The sequence below is a fragment of the Heterocephalus glaber genome, unplaced genomic scaffold (genome assembly GCF_053883595.1).
Source record: "Heterocephalus glaber isolate CG9 unplaced genomic scaffold, H.glaber_assembly_v1.0 deba00001465, whole genome shotgun sequence".
Taxonomy (NCBI): Eukaryota; Metazoa; Chordata; class Mammalia; order Rodentia; family Bathyergidae; genus Heterocephalus; species Heterocephalus glaber.
Genome location: NW_028258312.1, coordinates 22,993,392 through 23,013,179, shown reverse-complemented (window position 1 = coordinate 23,013,179; position 19,788 = coordinate 22,993,392). Strand labels below are relative to the sequence as shown.

At 39.0% G+C, this 19,788-nt stretch overlaps 1 protein-coding gene and 1 pseudogene across 7 annotated transcripts in view; one reads left to right on the top strand and one right to left on the bottom strand.

The window, feature by feature from the left end:
• Adgrv1 (adhesion G protein-coupled receptor V1) overlaps positions 1–19,788 on the top strand; it is a 483,421-nt gene that overhangs the window by 14,932 nt on the left and 448,701 nt on the right. The window lies entirely within an intron of this gene.
• On the bottom strand, positions 12,796–13,116 carry LOC147826608 (ribosomal biogenesis factor pseudogene; annotated as a pseudogene).

Below are 19,788 nucleotides of genomic sequence, written 5' to 3'. Positions count from 1 at the left end.
CAAAGGGAAAACAATGCAGGAAGTAAGTCGAAGGGAGTGTGTAATATTAGAAAAAGACTTCCCATATTTCAGTTTCGGACACCAGTGCTCCTAAGGTGAAGGCAAAGATGGAAGGTGTCGTCATGGTGGACACACACAATGAATTCTAGTAAAGGCTTTCTTTATACTTGGAGTTTTCTTCAGAGGTAAGTTTTAGGTACAAAGCATTTCACAGAAGGATGTGAAATACTTGTGTGTAGAGGGAAACTGGCTTCTCTCAAGTCATGTGCAGCCTAGAAGACGATGGAGCATAGAAGATAAGAAAATCACTTGGGAAAATACAACAAATGATGGAGATTCGTTTCAGTGTCTGGATTCTCAGTTTTGACCACAGGAGACATTTGTCTTTTTATTTTATTAAAAAACACCTGGATATGAAGCATTTCAAGAACTTACCCATTCTTGAATACATTCATTTAATTCCAATTCCAAGATTTTAATTCTTAGGTGGTAATTAAGCCCTGGGGGTTCATATCCATGATTCAAGTGTTAAAATGGGGATGTTAAATGGTCCTGTTTTTAAGTTTTGGGTTCAGAGTTCTAACTCCTAGTATTTTGCTTGTCCAAAAACAGCATCATAAATGACCATAGTAAAATGTACTCAGTGTGACACTATGGGAAAGATAGAAAAGGACAAAGAAATACCAAAAGCATTTGAAGCAGCTAAGGTTGACTGCTATCTTCCAGTGCATTTCCATGTACATATTCTCTTATATACATAAATATTTGTGTATGTTTGTTATTTATTGAATGTAAAGTATTTTATTTTAAATTAACATGGAGTCATAGATTTAAATTTTAAATGAAATATACTCTATTTCATAATGTAACTGTCTTCATTATTTTAAATAATTGTGTCATAAGAATTAAAGTGGCCCATATTGTATTTGGTTTGAAGATTTAATGTATATTAAAAACAGCAAAGTCAGAAACAGATATTCCAGTTACTTTTTTATTTTTGCATAATAAACCATTCCATGCCTTAGTGGCTTAAATTTATGATACTCTCTCGAAGTTGTGGGATTTGGGGGGGCTCAGGTGAGCTCTTCTTGCTAGGGGTCCATCACGGACTTGTAAGCAGATCATGGCTGGGGCTGCAGTCATCTGACTGCTGACTCGCTCTCATGTCTAACGTCTGGACAGGCCCTGTGTGGACAACTGGAGCATGTCTGCATTCTCTCTCTTCCAGTGTAGCTTTTCCACATGGCTTTGTCTTAGTCACTTTTTCTTTGCTTGGACCCAATACTCGATGCCCACAACTTAAAGGAAGAGGACTTGATTTTGGCTTAGGGTTTATGGAGGTTTCAGTCCATAGTGGGCCGGTTCCAAGGCAGGATGGCAAGGCAGGGGGGCGTGGCAGAGGAGAGCTGCTCACAGCATGGCTGACAGGAAGCAGGGAGAGTGAAGAGAGGAACTTGGAAGAGAGATACAACCTTCTGGGTCTGGCCAGCAGCAACCCAGGCCCCACCTCCTAACATCAAGTCAGCTGTAAGCCCCCATAGTCCAATCTCCCCCTCCAAATGGCCCACCTAGCAGCGCATGAGGCTTTAGGTGGACATCTACATATAAACCGTAACAGGTTTGCTTACCTAGTGGTGGCTTCCACTGAGGCCCTCCAGTGTGGGAAGACTGAGGCACAAGCTGCAGAACTTCTTAGGACTCAGCCTCAGAACACCCAGAACGTCATGTTTCTGCTGAGTATTATTGGTCAGGCAAGTCAGTGGAGCCCAGATTCAAGGGGAGATGAATTCACTCCATTCTCAAAGGGAGGAGTAGCAAAGAATTTGCAGCCATCTGTAATCTGTGTCATCAATTTTTATTGTACTTTCATTCTGATTTCTATAATAGTAACCATACCCATCATATTATGTATTAATTTAAATACTGTTGCTGGAAAATTGGACTGGAATTTGTGTGTTTAATTTTTATTGCTTTAAAATAAAAATACTATCAAAGTATAATATTGTAACTGTCCTACTTGTTATCCTTGACCACTTCCCCACCTCTATAAATTTTTATAAAGTATCTTTAATGACTTCCTATTATTCTGATATATTACTTATGAAAATATATATTTGCAGAAAGATTATTTAATAGTGTTACTATATTAATGACAAAACAAATTGTCCACTTTGAATTGTAGAGAGGTTAAGCAAACTAATATGAAGAGCTAAAATAACTAGAGATTGGGTAAAAGAAAAGTAACTGCTAGTGGCTCAGTGTTTAAGTAGCTACTAGAGAATTGTAAATGGTTGAAAAAGTCAATTAATTAGAACATTTAAAATGAGTTCCTGTCTTCTTTGCTAAAAGCACTTTCAAAGTCCTACTTTCTGGAAATATCTTTGTGGAAACATTCCTTTGCTGCTGTAATTTGGATAAATTCATGCTAATGTGGACTTATTGAGTGGTTACTATAAATTAGGCACTGGGCCGAGTACTATATATATAATTTTGTCTAAACCTCACAACCGCTCTTTGAAGTCGATGATTTAACCCCACATATTTAGATGAGAAAGAAGATTTAAAGGGACATCTGAGATTTTTTAGTCAAGCTTACTTACAGGTGGTAAAGACTGAGCATATATTCTAACTAAATAATGTGAACTTAGAAGAAGTATTTGTAAATCTGTGTAGTATGGTGCCTTTTTGGAATTAAAATATGTTGATTAATGGCTTGGAATAAAACTGGGATCAGGGTAAGGAGGATTCAGTGATAAATAAGAAATAACTGCTCTGTCTTAAGGAGACCAAAGTACAGTGGTTGATCTGTGTAGTAGTAAGTGAAGGGATAACATTATGAGCAACTTAGCAGAGAGTGGCGCCCAGTGCTCCTTCCCTCTGGCGATGCAGAGGCAGGGGACAGAGGCTGAGGGCAGTTGGGAGCTGTGACAGCTTGGGTCTGAGATGTGGCTGAGGGACTGGTGAGAGAATCTGTGTGGAGATGCACAGCAGCGAGTTGCAAGTGTAAGCCTCAAGCTCAGCTCTGTGATTGGCACTTTATTTAACAAGGGTTATGGCCTTCTGTAGTCCAAATAGTTTGCTAAAGGCTGTGGGGAAACTAGAAGGGTCTCATAGCTAAGAATATGATTCTAGTTTTGCAGGAGGTAAGTAAGTATCAGTAGGGGTCAGTTCTGTCATCCTTAAGATTTTGGAAATGGAGGATTAGATGAAGTTGAGTCTGTGTTCTTTTTAGGCTTAAAGCCTCAGTATATACTATGACTATTTTCAATTTTTAAGAGGACATGCAGTATCTATACAGATTTATTTCCTAAAGAATTTCATAACAGAACTCTTATTCTCATGAAGGTGTGGACTTAGCATTGCATAGAACCGATTTAAGGATCCTTGGTTGGAGTTCATTTGAAAAGTTTAAGTTGTAGTCGGTAGTTTTGAAGACTAGTAATGGAGACTAGGGAAACTGAGTGAACATGGAAACCTCAGGTGGAAGCAAAGCAGAGAGTTGAGGCAGAAGCTTGAAGATGAAGTCAGGCTGAGAATAGGGAGCTGTTTGTGAGAAAGAAGAGAATGGAGAGTGGAGACGAATGAGGGGAAGGATGGAAAAGAAAAGAGGAAGTGAAAAGGAAGAGAAATTAATATTGCAAAGAAACATGAAAGAATGGAGTCAGGAGCAAAGGTATGGATTATTCATAGAGCAATGTAAGGCTGCTCTGTTCGTGGAACTGGAGGGGGAGAGAATTTTGAAAGTAGCGGCCCCTTAAGTGTTTGAACTATTAGAACAGTTTAAGGGTGGACAATTAATATGGATGGAGATTCTGGGGTAGTGCTGAAAATAAGAACAGACATTACTTCACATGTATTAAGATGCACCATTCATTTTTCAGTAATGATTCACACAGTAGTGTAAAGGGTACAGTAAGGAGGTAAAGGCCGATTGAAATAGATTTTAGGAAATAACTCACTCAAGATGAAGTTCTGTTTAAGCGTCTTGGTTTTGATCGTCTTTACTGCTGTGCACACAGGCCTTGGGCAGTGTCAGGTAGATGGCAGCGACAGACAGTGTGTTTTGGGTGTCAGAGAATGAGGAGTGACTGTGGACACAGGCACAGTACATCATTGTGCTGGCGGCTCACACATGGGATTTGGTTAAGCTCTGAAACTTGCGCATATGACTGTGAAGAGTAAGCTTTTGAAAGGACTTGTCCATAAGCTCTGTAGCTGGAGAGAGCTGTGTAGGGACCCTGTGGCTGGAAAACTGCACCAAAGGAGAGGCATAGGTAGTAGCAGGGCTCATCTCTGAATGGTCACACGCATCTGTGCCAGGAGGTCACAGTGAGGCAGGCACACACATGGAGGAAGACCAGTTTCAGACAGGGCATCGGGCCCTGAGGCTTAGTGTCAGACAGACCACTGTCGCTTGGGAGACGCTGGGCCTCCTCTAGGAATGCATAAGCCACTGGAATTCCGGAGCTTTTAAATAGGGAAGTAAAGTGGACTTCATGCCTGCATGGCGCATGACATATTGAGGATTTAATTTAATTTGGAGAAACAATACACCATGGCTATTGTTGGCTGGCTCATCCTTCGTTCATACTAAGTGTTCCTAGGATTATCACATCACACCCATAATGAAATTTTAGTCACATTTAACCAAATCATACTGCTTAGGTTAAAGCCAGGCTCAGTCTTTAACATCTCTGTTACCTTGGTCATGGCTCGGCATCTCTAAATTTCAGTGCAGCCTCTAAACCTGTTTTCTCACCTCAAAATACAGAGTTAAATTGTCCGCCTTAAAGGGTCATGATGAAGGTTAAGTGAAATAATGTGTGTAGCACTTAGCACAGTGCCCCTCAGTAACTGCTTAATAAGTGTGCATCATCATTAATTTACTCACTTTACATTAACAAAAGCATAAAACTTTTACAAGGGTATTTCCAGCAGTAGCATTGTAAGTTGAAATTTTTTTTAGCAACTAATAGGAATTCACTGTGTCCTTGCTTAGTGGACTTTTTGAATCACCAAAACTTGAGCATAGAACTCAAGCAGGTTTGGACTGGATTTAGTACAGTTCATATAATACAAATGGTAGCTCTTGTAAAAGTAAGAACAAAAGAGAAACATTTAATTTTGGAATATGTGTACACCAGCAGATCATGACCACAAAAAACTCTAATGATTAGAACTTTAAGGAAAGAAAGGAAAAAAATGACTTGAGTTAGAGTGAATTGTTTAAGGAAAGCACAGGTATAAAGCACGTTGCTTTTCTTTTTTTTTCTCTTTTTTATTATTTATCTGTATCAGTAAATGTTCACAGTACCTAATAATCACATTCATCGTGGAAAGTTGGTGCATACACATGTAACAGATCTTCATCTTTTTTCATCCACTTCTCCATCTTTCTCCCTCCATCGATCCCTTGACCCCAACTCTGGAAAAAGAACTTTCTCTTTGTTTTCTACTATGTATTTTGTATGTTTCTCTTCAAATTATTTTTATTTTTAGTTACTCATATATGGCAGACCATGTAATATTTAAGCTTGCAAGTCCGATTTTTTTTTGGTACTGGGGATTGAACTCGGGACCTTGTGCTTGCAAAGCAGGCAGTGGAACCACTGAGCTAAATCCCCAGCCCAAGTCTGATGTTTTTAATTGTCAAATTGTTTCTTGGTAGTACAAGTTTGTAGTACTTGATGATTACATGTATGGTGAGGAGTTGGTACATGTACATAGTTTGTAATACAGTTTTAACCCTTCCCCTCCCCTCCCTGAATCCACTGGGCCTCTTTATGTATAGTTACAGTATGTGTGTAGTACATGATGAGCACATTCTTGATAGGGACTTGGTGTGTGTACACAGCACTTCACAATTTGTCACTCTTTTCTGATCTCATTTCCCTCCCTTCCTTCCTCCTATCTCTCAGTTCACTACCCACATGCCAAACATTCATTTTGATTTTTCCTACTGCCTATCTTTTATTCTGCACTTCAGTTATATATTGTGGTTATCATTTACGAGAAACCAGGTATTATTTAAGCTTGTGTGTCTTATTTACTTCAATTAATATTATGGTCTCAAGGTGCTTCCATTTTCCTACAAATGGTATTATAACTGGACTCTAGAAACTCATGTTTTCTTTAATTTGTTCTGAGACTCATTAATAGAAGATTATATTCTCAAGTTCCCATAGTTTCTATACATTTCTAGTGTCATTGTCCTTTGATCTGAAAATATGCAAGCAATAATTTTGATTCTATTGTTTTTACATAGGAATGCTTTATGGGCTAGTATATGGTAGACTTATTGACATTGTTGTTTTCAGTGTCTCTAAGATGCACAAAATCATTAGTCATGAGCAGCATATTTGAACTTCATGTCTGTGATGTGTGAAGTACCGATGCCAACATGTGGCCTTCACCATGGGAGAAATGATCACTATGAGGTTTATGGCTTTGGTGGAGATCAGTGTTCTTGGGGCTTAAATTTTCTTTGTAAGAATGGAGGAAAATCTTAGACTTTTCCTGCAAGTTTTGTACTCATCTTCAATTTGCTGGTCACCTGAGTTTCTTCCTATAACAGCCAGGTTCCTAAAGGTTTCCCACATCACATCTCTGTAGAGCTTCTTTTGGGATGGATCCAGCAAAGCCCACTCCTCCCTGGTGAAGTTCACAGGCACATCCTCAAAAGTTGCTGCCTCCATTGCATGGCTCCTGGTCCCTGGAGTCCTTCCCATGCAGCCTGCAGCCAGTGGAAGGGACAAAAGGCGGTCTAGCCCACCAGGGGCTCTCGGCAGCCCACTTGGGACCCATGTTGCTTTTCTTTAAAGATAAATTTAAATCAAACCTAATAAATACTTGATTTAAAATTACAAATCAGAAATCTTACAAAATGTTTTATATAGTGCAGGCCCATCTGAACAATCCTTTATTAATAATCTTTTAGGAATTCTCTGGCCTGGAAAATTTTCATATTTTGATGTAGAATTTTAAATGTCCAGTAGATGCTGTTAAAAGCTAGTCAGGAATGACTCTGTCCTGGAGTTTGTGCCTCTTCCAGAGGGTGTTTCATAATCTTTTTTTTGGTACTGGGGATTAATCTCAGGCCCTTGTGCTTTCGAGGCAGGCGGCGGAACCACTGAGCTAAATCCCCAGCCCTTAAAATCTTTAATGGATTCACTTTAGCATCAGGAAGATCTTCACCTGATTGCTACATATTTTGGTAATCTTGTCAACCATTATAAAAAATTCACCAAAAATAGATCTTGGTCTTGTTATACTTTTTTATCAACCACTCTGATATTGGGAAGCCAGAGAAGCCCTTGCTCAGAGATTTTTCTTTAGAAGTGCAAAAGTATATGACAAAACACTGTAGCCTGCAGGGGTGACCTGAAATACATTTCCCTTAAGTTCAGTGTTTGTGAGCCAGATAGAGAAATATATTAATACCTTAGGTTGTTGGCCTCAAATTTTCTGGGATGGAAATGTTTGTAAACCAGACTTGGTTTTACAAGTTTCAAATTCACTGAGAATTGTAGGAGTTGGGGAAAAGAGTAGAGTGTGTTCAGATATATTCATTTAACATTAAAGCTCCTGTTTTGACAGAATTTTGTTCAGGCCTTGAGAAAAATTTGAAAATTATTTATTGAAGGGATTTTGTATCTAACAGGTTTCTTGTTTAAGGTAGAAAATGGTTCCTACCAACAATATGTAGCATAGCATATAAAAAACTTAAATGGGAAAGATGTATTACATGGCTGGACCTGAAGTCATCATGCAGTGACTTGTCTAATTCATTCGAACATCCCACATTTAGCCCATGTGGCCACTTTATTGAAGTTACTTTACCTTAACAAAATTCAGTCAATACCAAAGAAGGAAAGTTTAAAAAAATATTACCATGCTCACATAAATCTATTTTGTGTTGTTAATATAAAAAGGGATGACCAGAAGACAGTTTTTTGTTAGCAAAACTAAAGTCTGCTTTTCATTAAAAAATAAATTAATAAATTCAGAAAAAATCCTTCTGCTTGGAAACAAGAGAAAATCCAACTCTTTTAAACAACGCTTGTGTTAAATAAGGATGATCAGTGGCAGCAGTGTCTAAACTAAAACTCAGAATATCATAACATCAGAAACTCAGCTTATCAAAACTGGAGAGCAGCTACAATTATCTCTGGGGCAAGACATATTTTTAGAGGCTAAGGAATAATGAAAAGTAAATTAGTTTTCAATTTATGAATCTTAATACCACAATAAACTTAGTTGACCTGAGAATTAATGAAGACTATAGAAGGAATCAGTGAATTAAAGAACAGAAAACTTGTGGACTTGATATAAATAAACCCAAGCACAGAATAACCAGGTGCAGCTAGTAGTCTTAGATGAGGGGGAGACTCATGAGGTTCAGTGATGCACAGAGTTGCCAGCTGATAAGTTGTAGAGCATCCGGAGGGCATCGCCGATAGGGCCTGTTGCCTGTTCTTTAGCGTGAAGATTGACACTAACTGACTAGTCCATTAGTCTGAATTTTGGTGAACAGTTTAAACTCTTAATAGCTCGAATGTGGCTTGTAAATGATATTGCTGGGTATTTTACAGTTGCTTCAAGAAATTGAAATATCATAGAAATAAACGGTCAGTTGGGATTGCTTGGGCAATCAGAAGGATGGATGCACAAACATTGCAACAAATTGGGACATTCCATTCAACAGTTTATTAACAGAAGAAACAATGAGCTTAGACATATGTGACTTCAGAGATTTGAAGAACAAAATTTGAAATTGTCAATTAACCTTTTGGCAACATGTCTTCATAAACATACATTAAAATGATTCTGTATTCTATTAATTTCACTAAACACCCATATGTACCCTCTGCATCTTCTGATTAGATGCCACCACAGATTTACAGTACAGCACATCAAGATAACAATTCAGTGCCTGCTACAGTTTTTAATAAATGTATGATTGTATGATTTGGTGGAAGTGAGATTGATTTAAAGTAAAATAATAAGATTCTTTTAAAAAGAGGGTGAGGAGAGATGCTATACAAAAGGACTTCTTTATGAGAGTATGGCATAAATAGAGGGGAAAAAAGTAAATTTGCAAACTGACAAGCACTACCTCAGCTAGTTTATCAAGCTCAAAACCAATGTGATATTGATAGTAGATGCTGATGTAATGAGTTTCAATGTGACTAAACCTGTTTGGTCTTTCCCAAACCCAATCCCAAACCCCACTGTAATCTTGAGAAGGTCATCAGACAAATCCCAGTCGAGGGACATACTAAAAACACCTGAGAAGTACTGAAACTACCTGGGTCTTCAAAAATAAAAATCTAGCAAACTGTCACAACCAAGAGAGTCTAAGGAAATATGAGAACTAAATGTAATGTAGTTCCTTTAAAGACATTCTAGAACAGGACAGTAAGTAAAAAGTAAGGAATGTGAACAAGGTATTGACCTTTGTCAAACTGTTTCAGTCAATGTTCAGCAGGCTCCAAGGGAGAAACAGAAAGGTGGACAGGCCTGCCTTGGAGGAAAGCTTCTAATATCATGGTGACCAAGAAGCAGAGAGAGGGAAGGGAGGAGCCAGGGAAGGAGATACATCAGGGCATGTTCCTAGTAACCCATCTTTTCTGACCAGGCCCTACCTTCCAACAGTACACTTAGTTGCTGGAACTCACAAGTAGATGAATCCACCCTTAAGTACAGCATATCTGCCCCCATCCAACCACCCCAGAAGCCCCATCTCTGAGCATATGAGAGTTTAGGAGGCATTCCAGGTCCAAACCACATTTCACCCCTGGCCCCCCAAAGACTTATGTGTATCTCTTTGTGCAAAATGCAATTAGTCCATCTCTAAGAGACACCAAAATTTTAACAGTTATAGTGTTGCTGTAAAGTCCAAATTCAAAGTCTCCTGTGAGACTCAAGGCAAATTCTTAATGGTGAGTCCCTTTGAAAATAAAAATAAAAGTTAAATGCTGCTGAAATACAATGGCAGAGGGTAAACATTCCCAGTAAAAAAGGGAGAAATAGAGGAATAGGAAGTAAAGGGACAAAAGCAAGATCCAAACTTAGCAGGGCAAAAATTAAATCCTGTAGGTCTGTGTCCGATACTGAGGGCAACATGTGGTGAGATGTGAACTCCAAAGGACTTAGGTGGCCCTGCCCCTGTGGTATTGTCAGATGCTGCCCTCTTAGCCTGTTTCTTAGGTTGGCTTTGCCTGCTATCTGTGACTTTCTCACCAGATGATCATCATTCCTAGTATCTACAACTTCCTATGTTCTCCACTGCACCTTTGGTGTCACTCTTACAGGTTCTTTCTTACCCTGCCTGGTCTTCATAACCTTTGAAATCTGAGTGGAAGCTTCCCTGATCCCATAACTCATGCATTCTGTATACCAGTAAAATCACAGCCACCTAGATAATGACAAGATGTACTGCCAGCTCAAGCAGTAGCTGGGCCCCCTTGGATTGTGACTGCACAGGACCCTTGAATGCCTGGATGAACCAAAATCTGTGAATCAAATCCTGAGGAACCATTTCTTCAATTTCTGCTGCTTTGTGGCTCTCTTCTCAAAGCAGTAGCTTTCACTTTTAGATAATAGTCATAGCAACAACTCTGTTTTTATTACCAAAATCTGTCTTAGATACTTTCTTGTCCCTGAGACAAAATTCCTGACATCTACAACTTTAAGGGTGAGAAGTTTATTTTGGCTTATGGTTTCAGAAGTTTCAGTGCATGGTTAGTAGGCACCAAGGGAGAAATAGCATGGTGGAGTGACCTGCTTTAAAGGAAAGCTGCTTATGTTATAGTGGCAGGGAAACAGAGAGAAGGGAAACACACACTTCCAGGTCACACCCCCAGTGACCTGCCTTTTCCCATCAGACCCCACCTCCTAACAGCAGTTCAGATACTGAACTCACAAGGGATGAATCTGCCAATGAGGATAGCTCTCTCCTGATACAGCCACCATCCAAAGCCCTGCATCTGAGTGCATGAGGGTTTGGGGGAATTTCAGGTCCAAACCTAAATTCTTCAGCACAAAACAGAGTATCTTCAGTAACTAGGTTCAAAGGAGACAGAATGCCTAGAAGAAAGCATTCTTTCTTTTCTTAGGTAATACTGAATCTCAGGGGAGAAAAACCACTTTTGCTTGATCAGAACAGATGAGAGCTATTTGTTGTGAAATCTTAGCGAAAATTGCTTTTTGTGACAGTTGTCTTTGAGATGTATGTGGAATTACAAAATTATTTTTGTTTGTGAAGAGACATAGGTGGCAGAAATCTTTAGTTTCTTAAGATACATTTTTGTAATTCAAGAAATTGTTGGTTGCTTTTGAAGATGGAGGGGTGCCATCTAATGGTGACTCAAGAAATCTTAGTTAAGCACTTGATTTTTATTTTCACCAAAAGACAAGTGTGAATTACTCTTTAGAATGTAGAGATTCTGGCACATATCAGATTGCTCAGCTGTATGGACAAGTCTTGACTTCTGTCATTGCTTCCAAATTTGCCTTAAGAGATTGAGAATAGTGAGACTCTGATTTTGTACTCTACAAAAGTGAGATAGAGAAAGCAAGATTGAGATCCATAATCTTCTAGAGCCCCTGGTAGCTCCAGAAGTAAAGCTCTGCACAACAGAGGCTCTTCTTGCTTCCTTGATAGGCATGTGTGAGCCAGATCTGAGCAGCTTGATGTCTTCTTGATCTGTTTCTTGGTGACTCATACAAATGGGAGTAGATGGTCTCCTGGAAAATGTCAAGCACACATATTTTGGAAAGAAGAGAGAGATCAAAAGTCCAGATACATGAGTTAAAAGAGTTTATGTATTGAATCAAGTATCAGCTTACCTGTTTATGGGCTGGGGATTTAGCTCAGTGGTTCCGCCACCTGCCCCAAAAGTGCAAGGACCCGAGTTCGATCCCTGGTACCAAAAAAAGCAAACAAACCAACTTACCTGTTTGTATTACTGAAAGGTTGCTTTTAGTCCAGATTGCACTGTTGCTCACTGAAGTACTATTGTGGAACCAAAGTTCTCTGTAGGTATTAAGGTAATTTGCCATCTCATGGTTTCTGTTGAAAACTTTGTCTTAAAGTACACTTTGCAAAAGTTTCAAACATGACTTTCATACGAACATAAAATAAAGCAATCTCAAATATTTTATGTACCTTGTTACTTAATGAGGGAGCTAATAGGGTAGCAATACTAATTCAGAGAGCATTTGGGAAGTAAAGATTCTATCAGTGAATTAGTAAAGGAATATTAAGATTTCTGTGCTAGATGTAAAGCTGGTTAATGTCCTATCAGGCAAAAAAAAATACTATAACTTATGGATTATTTGTTTCACTGAACAAAGATTGCTTGCACTTTTTACAAGACAGAAATTTCCAGATTTGCTTTTAGCTTTTTTGAGTCTGGGATGTTTTTAATCAATAATGAATAATTGCTGGTTAAGCAGAATATATTTCTCTTAATCTTGGGTAGGTCTGTGGCCTGCATGATACTGAAAGTAACAGTCACACTTTTTTTGCTTTATATCCCAATTTTGGATTTTTTTCATAATTTAATCAGTATCTATGAGCCTCGTGGCTGAGCCCATGCTATTAGAATCAAAGTACAGCTGTGTCTCTCTGGCCCATACACAACTAAATAAGACACACGCTTGCTCTCACATCATACTTCCAGTCTCCCTTGTGCATAAAGATGGGGTAATTTATTCCTTTCCCCCTTTTCTCATTAAATAAACATGTCTTTTTTGTATAAAATACTTATTTTATTGAGTTTTTTGGGGGAATTTGATACATCTCCATTGTATTACAATTGAGCCATTAATCTTGCAGCTTCATCAACATTAACTGGTTCATCTTCATGATGCTGCTGATTCAGCTCTTTCTCCAGTGGTTCAAGAGTAAGCCTTTTTTGAGAAATTTGCAAGTTCCTTCTGAATGTTTACAAAAGCATTATTCACTCTACGAATTTTTTCATCATTTACAGTGTTTATCTTTTTAAGATTAGTGGTGACTGGTTTCGCTTTGTTTTTGGACTTCAAGTTCTTTTGGCTGGCTATGTGAAATACATTCCTGGACTTTTGCCCTCTTAATTTGTTCTTGGCCATTGCCGAAAAGTTCCATCACCCTTTCATCAGACCTTTGATATCCGCGTGATGCTTGCTGCTCAAGGTCCAGGTAACGCCGTCTGCACTCACAGGGTCCAGGAAGTTCCAGGTAGAGGGCTAAATAAACATGTTTTGAGGACCAGTTGTATCCCAGAGTGTGTACTAGGTCATTGGGATGCAGAAGCATCCAGGATGAAGAAGGTCATTGTCCTGAGTGTATTTTTGTTGTAAGGAGACGGAATAAATGCGAATTGTGATAAGTACAGTGAAGAAAACAGAAAGCTGAGAGAAGACTATCATCAGAGGATAAGCTTCTTTACATAAAGGACATCATTCCTACCAGGGAACATTACGCAAAAATGTGAGAGATGAGAGAGGGTCCTGCGAAAAGTGGAGAGAAGAGAGTCACCGCCTGTGGGACCAGCCAGCTGTGGCAGAAACCAGGGCAAGGGCTGGAGTCATCCCAGGTCTGCGAGGCCAGCGCAGCCTGTCCAGTGAGGGGGCTGATGGGTGCCAGGCAGCAAAGGTGGGGTCTCCCGGGCTGGGACTTAGACCACGGCTCTGAGTTTGCATTTTATTCTGAGTGCAATTGGAAGCCGCTGGAGATTATTTTCTGGAAATTTTGACTCTGGAAAGTGTTACACAAAAGTAGAAGGAGTCGTGTAGTGAAACAAATAAGTTCACCCAATTTGGGACTGTTTCTCAGGTCTTTTGACTCCCAATTCAGTGCTCAGTTATTATTACTGTTACTCTTATGGTTAATGTATGAAAGTACATGAAAAAGTGAAGACAGATTAGTTCAGAATATGAAGGTGATGAAAATAAACTAAGAAGCACTCAAGGGGAGACTCCAAAATGTTGAAATAAATTATTAGAAAGTAGAGCAAAAACCAAATAACTGGAAATTAGAATAAAAGATAGGAAAATGAGCAAACAGTCTCAGAGTCCCAGTATCAAATTATAGGGAGTACAGATGACAGAACAGTGAAAATGGGCAGGGACAGAAATCACTGTGAAGTAATATGAGAAAATTCTTCTGATCTGAAGGACATAAATGTCAGCTTGAAGGAGACTGAGTGTTCAGCTAAATGGACAAAAAGATCACTAATCTCAAGATACATGCTCATGGAATTTCAGAACACTTGGGAAAAAATAGAAGAGCTTTCGAAAAGAGGAAGTGGAGAACACCCACCAGCAAACAACAGGGCACACACACTTCAGTACCAAAATGACTTTGGATTTTTCAGAGGCAACACTTGAAGCTTGAAAACTGGACCAAGGCTTTCAAAATTCTGACGGAAATTTTTTTTTGCCTTAAATTCTATACCCAGTGAAGCTATCAGTTAAGTGGAAAGATACTATCATAATAGTTCCTAAAAAGACCTAAAACATCCCTACACACCCTTACTCAGAAGGTTTCAGGGGAATGTTTTCCATCAAAAGGAGAGAATAATTCTGACCAAGAAAGAAGAAAATACAGATCAGCAAGCAGGAGATTGAACACAGGAAAGAATCAAAGACATTCCCAAGATAGAGTCATGGGGGACCCCGGGATTACTTGCTCCCCAGATACAGAGGGCAGCCACTTCTGACTGATGTGGGTGTGTCAGTGTGTGGTCTAGGAAAGTGCCAGGGGTCATATTCGTGTCCCCGCTTCCTGCTTCCTTGCAGAGTGAATTGATAAGTAAATGAAAGTCAGTGGAAACCATCATTTTATTGATGTGGTCTGCAGTGAGATCGTGAATAGCTGAGACAATAAAAGTCTGCCCAGCATGAATGTCTGCTCAGAAGCCTGGCAGCTGTCTGCTAAGACATCTGGGAAAGATGCACTGAAGTCCTGTAGTCTGTCCAGAAGAGAAAAATGTCCCAGAGCTTTAGATACACGTATAAATACTGTGTATTTATAAACACCAGCAAGACACTGATGAAGTTGGCAGCAGTAGTTGACCAGATTGGAGAAGTGTATGGCTTGTGTGCCTGCTGTGTGGGAGACTGACTTTTCACCATTAACCTTCTGGCTTTTAAACACTGTGCTATAAGTTATTTAAAGAATAAGATAAATGTCTTAAAGTTTAAACATAAGTAAAAAGAAATGTAATTATATTCGGCATTGTCTGAATAAGTGATTAAGCCCTTTATCATTTACACGAGGTGTGTTTGTTTTTTTTTTGTACCAGGATCGAACTTGGGTCCTTGCACTTGTGAGGCAGGCGCCGGAACCACTGAGCTACATCCCCGGCACAAGCCCTTTATCATTTAAAAAGTATTTCCACTTGTATGTCCACTGCAGCACTATTCAGAACAGGCAAGATATGGAATTAGATGTCACTGATGAATGAGTGGGTAAAGAAATTCTGTGTGTATGTGTATTATTCAGCCATAAAAAGGAATAAAATTTTGTCATTTGCGCCAGTATAGGTAGAACTGGAAGTCATTATGTTAAGTGAAATAAGTCTGGTTCAGAAAGACAAAACTGCATTTTTCTCACTTGTGGAAGCTAAAAAGTTGATCTTAAAGGAGTAGAACACAGAATAGTGGTCACCAAAGCCTGGGAACGATGTAGGGGAGAAAGGGTGGAGAGAGCATGGTTAATGGGTAAAGGCATGCGGTTGGATTGTAAGAACAGTTTCTGATGTTTTACAGCATTTGGAGGTAACTATTATTGACAATAATTTGAACATTTCAAAATAGCTAATAGAGTGGACTTTGAGTGTTCCCAGCACACTCAAGAAATGACAAATGTCTGAAGTGGTAGTTATTCCAGTTACCTTGAGCTGAACATTACAGTTGTATCCATGTATTGAATCACCATAGTGTACCCCAGAAATACGAACAGTGGTTATGTGTCAATTAAAAACAGTAATATATTAAGAGCATTCCTTTTCTTTGTAACACTAGATTACTACTTTGTTTTTTTCTTTTGAAAGTTGCAAATTTTAATCCTATTTTGATGTAAAAAAGGTAAAGGTTAATTTTTTGTAGTACTTGCTAAATACAGATGACATAGATTAAGAATTCTTCGTGGCTAAATCATTGATGATATGAATGATGCAACTTCTCTTGTTCCACAGGAGTAATTCTATAGTTTTAGAATGCCCCTTAGTAAATGTAATAGAATTCAAGTAATCCTAAACTTGAAAACCCTGCTCCATTAGGATCGTATTTTCAGTATTAATTACCTGGTGGTCACGCCATGGGAAGGTGCTCACGGTGGCCTTGACAGCAAAACCTGAGGCTGAAAGGTCAGTGTGTCCCTTCAGTTCTGACTAGTCCTCCTTGTCTCTACAGGACCTTGTCCCCTCACTCATAAATATTGTACAGGTCCTTGTTCTGAAATTGAATAAGGACAGTGGACTTTCACATTGAGGAAAAGGTTTTATGGAAGTAGATTACTGCAAAATCAGTTGAGTTCTTATGTTTTTCTTTACATTGCCATTTTGGGGGGGGGTCTGGATTCTAATTTCTAAAAATTTACCATCCTTATTCTGTTCTACTTCTACAGAATTGTTGAGACAAGAAATGAGAGGGAAGAGAGGGGAAGGAGAAGTAAAAAGAATTAAGCTGTGTTACGTACCAACTCCTTGCAAGGAAAGTAATCATTATGCACTACAAACATAGATTAATAAACATAAAACATTTAAAAAAACTATTCCCATTTTTTTCAGAACATGCTAAGGTCCTCTATCTCTTAGAGAAAGACACACTAGCCTAGATAAACAAAATTTAGAATTCTTGAAAATTCTTGAAATATTTTAGGATATAAATGCAGTTTTCTCAGCCAACTACATTCAAACAACCCAGTGTGAGATTGACCAATGAGCTCTTGCATGATCTCGACTGCAAAATCCATAGACAGACATACAGAGTTTGGAAGGAGTGGAAGGAAAGGAGACTCTGGAGGACTAGGACATGTCTTGCACCTGTCTCTGCTCTCCAAGCAAGCCTGCCTTAAGGCTAGGGGATTTGGGAGAAGAAATTACAAAGAAGATAGTGATGGAAAGTTCAACTCAAGCCAGCTAGAGCAAATCGTGTAACTTATTGCCTTAGTAATTAAAAAATCCAGGGTAATGCTGAATTCCTAAACTTAAGCTTGATTCTCAAGACCTGGCTTCTTTCTGCCTCTTGGCTCTGTTTTCAGCTGTGTGGGTTTCATTTCCAGATTGTAGGGCAGACTGGCCCAGGTCATCACAATCCCATCCCCAGCAGTAGAGAGACTCCACATCCCTCTGTGTAAATGACAGTCTCAGGAGTCTGCCTTCTGGGCTTTGGTTTCCCTCATCCGAGTCCTATGCTTGGAGCCAGGGTTCCTATCTTAAGTGTTATTGTGTCCTCAGTGACTGGCACAGAATATTGCACAGCCTTGTTAGGCACTCCGTATGTAAAGGTTATACCAAGCTGTACGCTGCTCTTCAGCAACCAGTTTGCATTTGAAGATCTACTCGAGTCTATTCTAGATTTTAATTCTGAATTTTTTGGGGGGCAGAATTAGGTGACTAGTTGGATAGCCTTAATATGATTAGTGGAATTGAAGGGCCTGAGTATTTGTACCTGTGCATCATCAAAACAATAAAAACTTCATAGTATAATTCAGGAAATAAGAAGCAAGAGAATAACCCAAATCACATCATCTTAACATGATAGGAGATCTATTAAGAGGCAAGAGCTCCATTGGCAGAAGAAGTTTGAATTTCCTGTGAATCACACCAAACAAGAGTAGGAGGTGTGAGGAGGACACAGGTGTTGGTTGGAAGCGAGAGGATTTGAATATGGAGTATAGAGTATCGTGCCATCAGAGAGGAGGGAGAATGGCAGTGACTCTGAAATTCCTTCTTTCCCAATGGTGATGTAACAGGAATTATGAACATTATGATCCTTAAAAATGTGTTGTCTGCAACTCATCTAATAGAGCTATTTAAATCAGTGGTCTAATGGGGCATGTACAATTTTTATTAAATATAATAAGAGAAAAATTAATGTGACTACGAGAAACCCAGAGTGCAAATAAAGAGCAAAGTAAAAGTCGACTATAGGAAACAGGAAGATGGAACTTTTGTAAAAGGAAAGAGGACCAAGAGATGTGGAGGGGAAGGGATAATTGAAAATGAGCTGTGTACCTGTACCAACCCCCCACAGCGAGCATAACCATTACGTACTGCAAGCATGCACTCATAACAAGGAAAACAATTACTGAAAGAAAGGGAGAAGTAAGATGAAATATTAGTAATGTTAGTAATCATGTCAGTTACCAATGCTTGGTTTTCTGAGTTTAATAAAAAATAAAGGAAGTTCCAAACACCACATTTCAGTATGATAAGAGAAAATGTACCTAGTTACTCTAAAAAACAGAGACTATTCAGCTTTTGTGTAATTATGGCTTTTTTTCTAATGGAAACCTCTTTTCCAAAGTTGTTTTTCATTTTTTCAGTTTCTACTGAATGCCGGCGTTGCCCCAATAACCTTTCTGACAGTGTGGAAAGATGAAAGCGAAGGAGATGCTGTTAGCAATGATGTCACGCAGCTTGAGGCATTTCCATCGTGCTTGCTTGTTCATCTTGCATGATCTCAAAACTCACTGATGTGGACCGATTCAAAATGAATTTACTGACATAAACACAAGCTCTTAGAGCTCTAATTGCCTGAGAAGTGGCAAGAATGCAGCATTTGAGCTCATTGATCCTGACATTAAAAGATGTTGTTAAATATTTAAAGTAGTCAACAGAACTGTAGCTTCATTTAAGCACATGTAATGTTTATCAGAATAATAAGGTATAAACTTTTACAAGACTCAGAATTGAGTTTTGTGGCAGTTTGGTTATTTTGCATGAGTTTAGAGTGTCTGAATTCTGGGGAACATGTAGTATGAACAGTCTACCGTATTATTCAAGCTGAAGATTTGTAAGAATGAAGTGGAAGAGGCCGTGTACCAGGGTTTCTGGGAAAGACTGGTCATGGTCTCAGGGGCAAATCCTCCCTCGCCACTCATTTAGCTGAATGCTGTGCACATTCACTGACCTGTCTCTGGCTTAGTTTCCACAACTATGAAACAGGGCCAGTGATGCTCTGACCTTCACAGAGATGTTGTGGAAATTACACATTTGTGTTTACAAGGTACCAAAATAGAACTATAAAAGCGTTTGCTCTTATGAGTACTTCTGTAAGTCATTACTATTTTTCTTTAGGATGCATGCAGTATTAAAATGCAATGTCAGAATAGCTAGAAAAACACATGAGGAAGTCTGTAGTAAGTTCACCTCTATAGCATGCAAAACTCAGTAGTTAAAGCTGGAAATGTGGCCTTTGTGGGTCCATCCAAGGACACATTCCTCACTCCAGGAGAGGAGATTTCTAAGTGTATCCCGAAGGTGAGCTGAATCAGAGTGAACAAAGATGCTTATGAAATGCATGCTCCTGGGCCCCAACTGGACAGAGTTTCTGGGAGTGGGAATTGGCATTTTAACAACTACCTGGGTTGGTTCTTATGCAGGGCAAATTTGGGGAACTGTGCACAGCTGTTTGTAATTCCCTCCTCTCATCTTATAATCTCATTGGCACTCTTTCTCACTTTGAATGTCAGATGTCTTAACTTCCTCAAGTTCTTCCACATCTGTTCAAGGATTTGAGATTTTTTTCCCCCAGAAATCTGAGTAACCAAGGTTTAAATTACTACCTTAT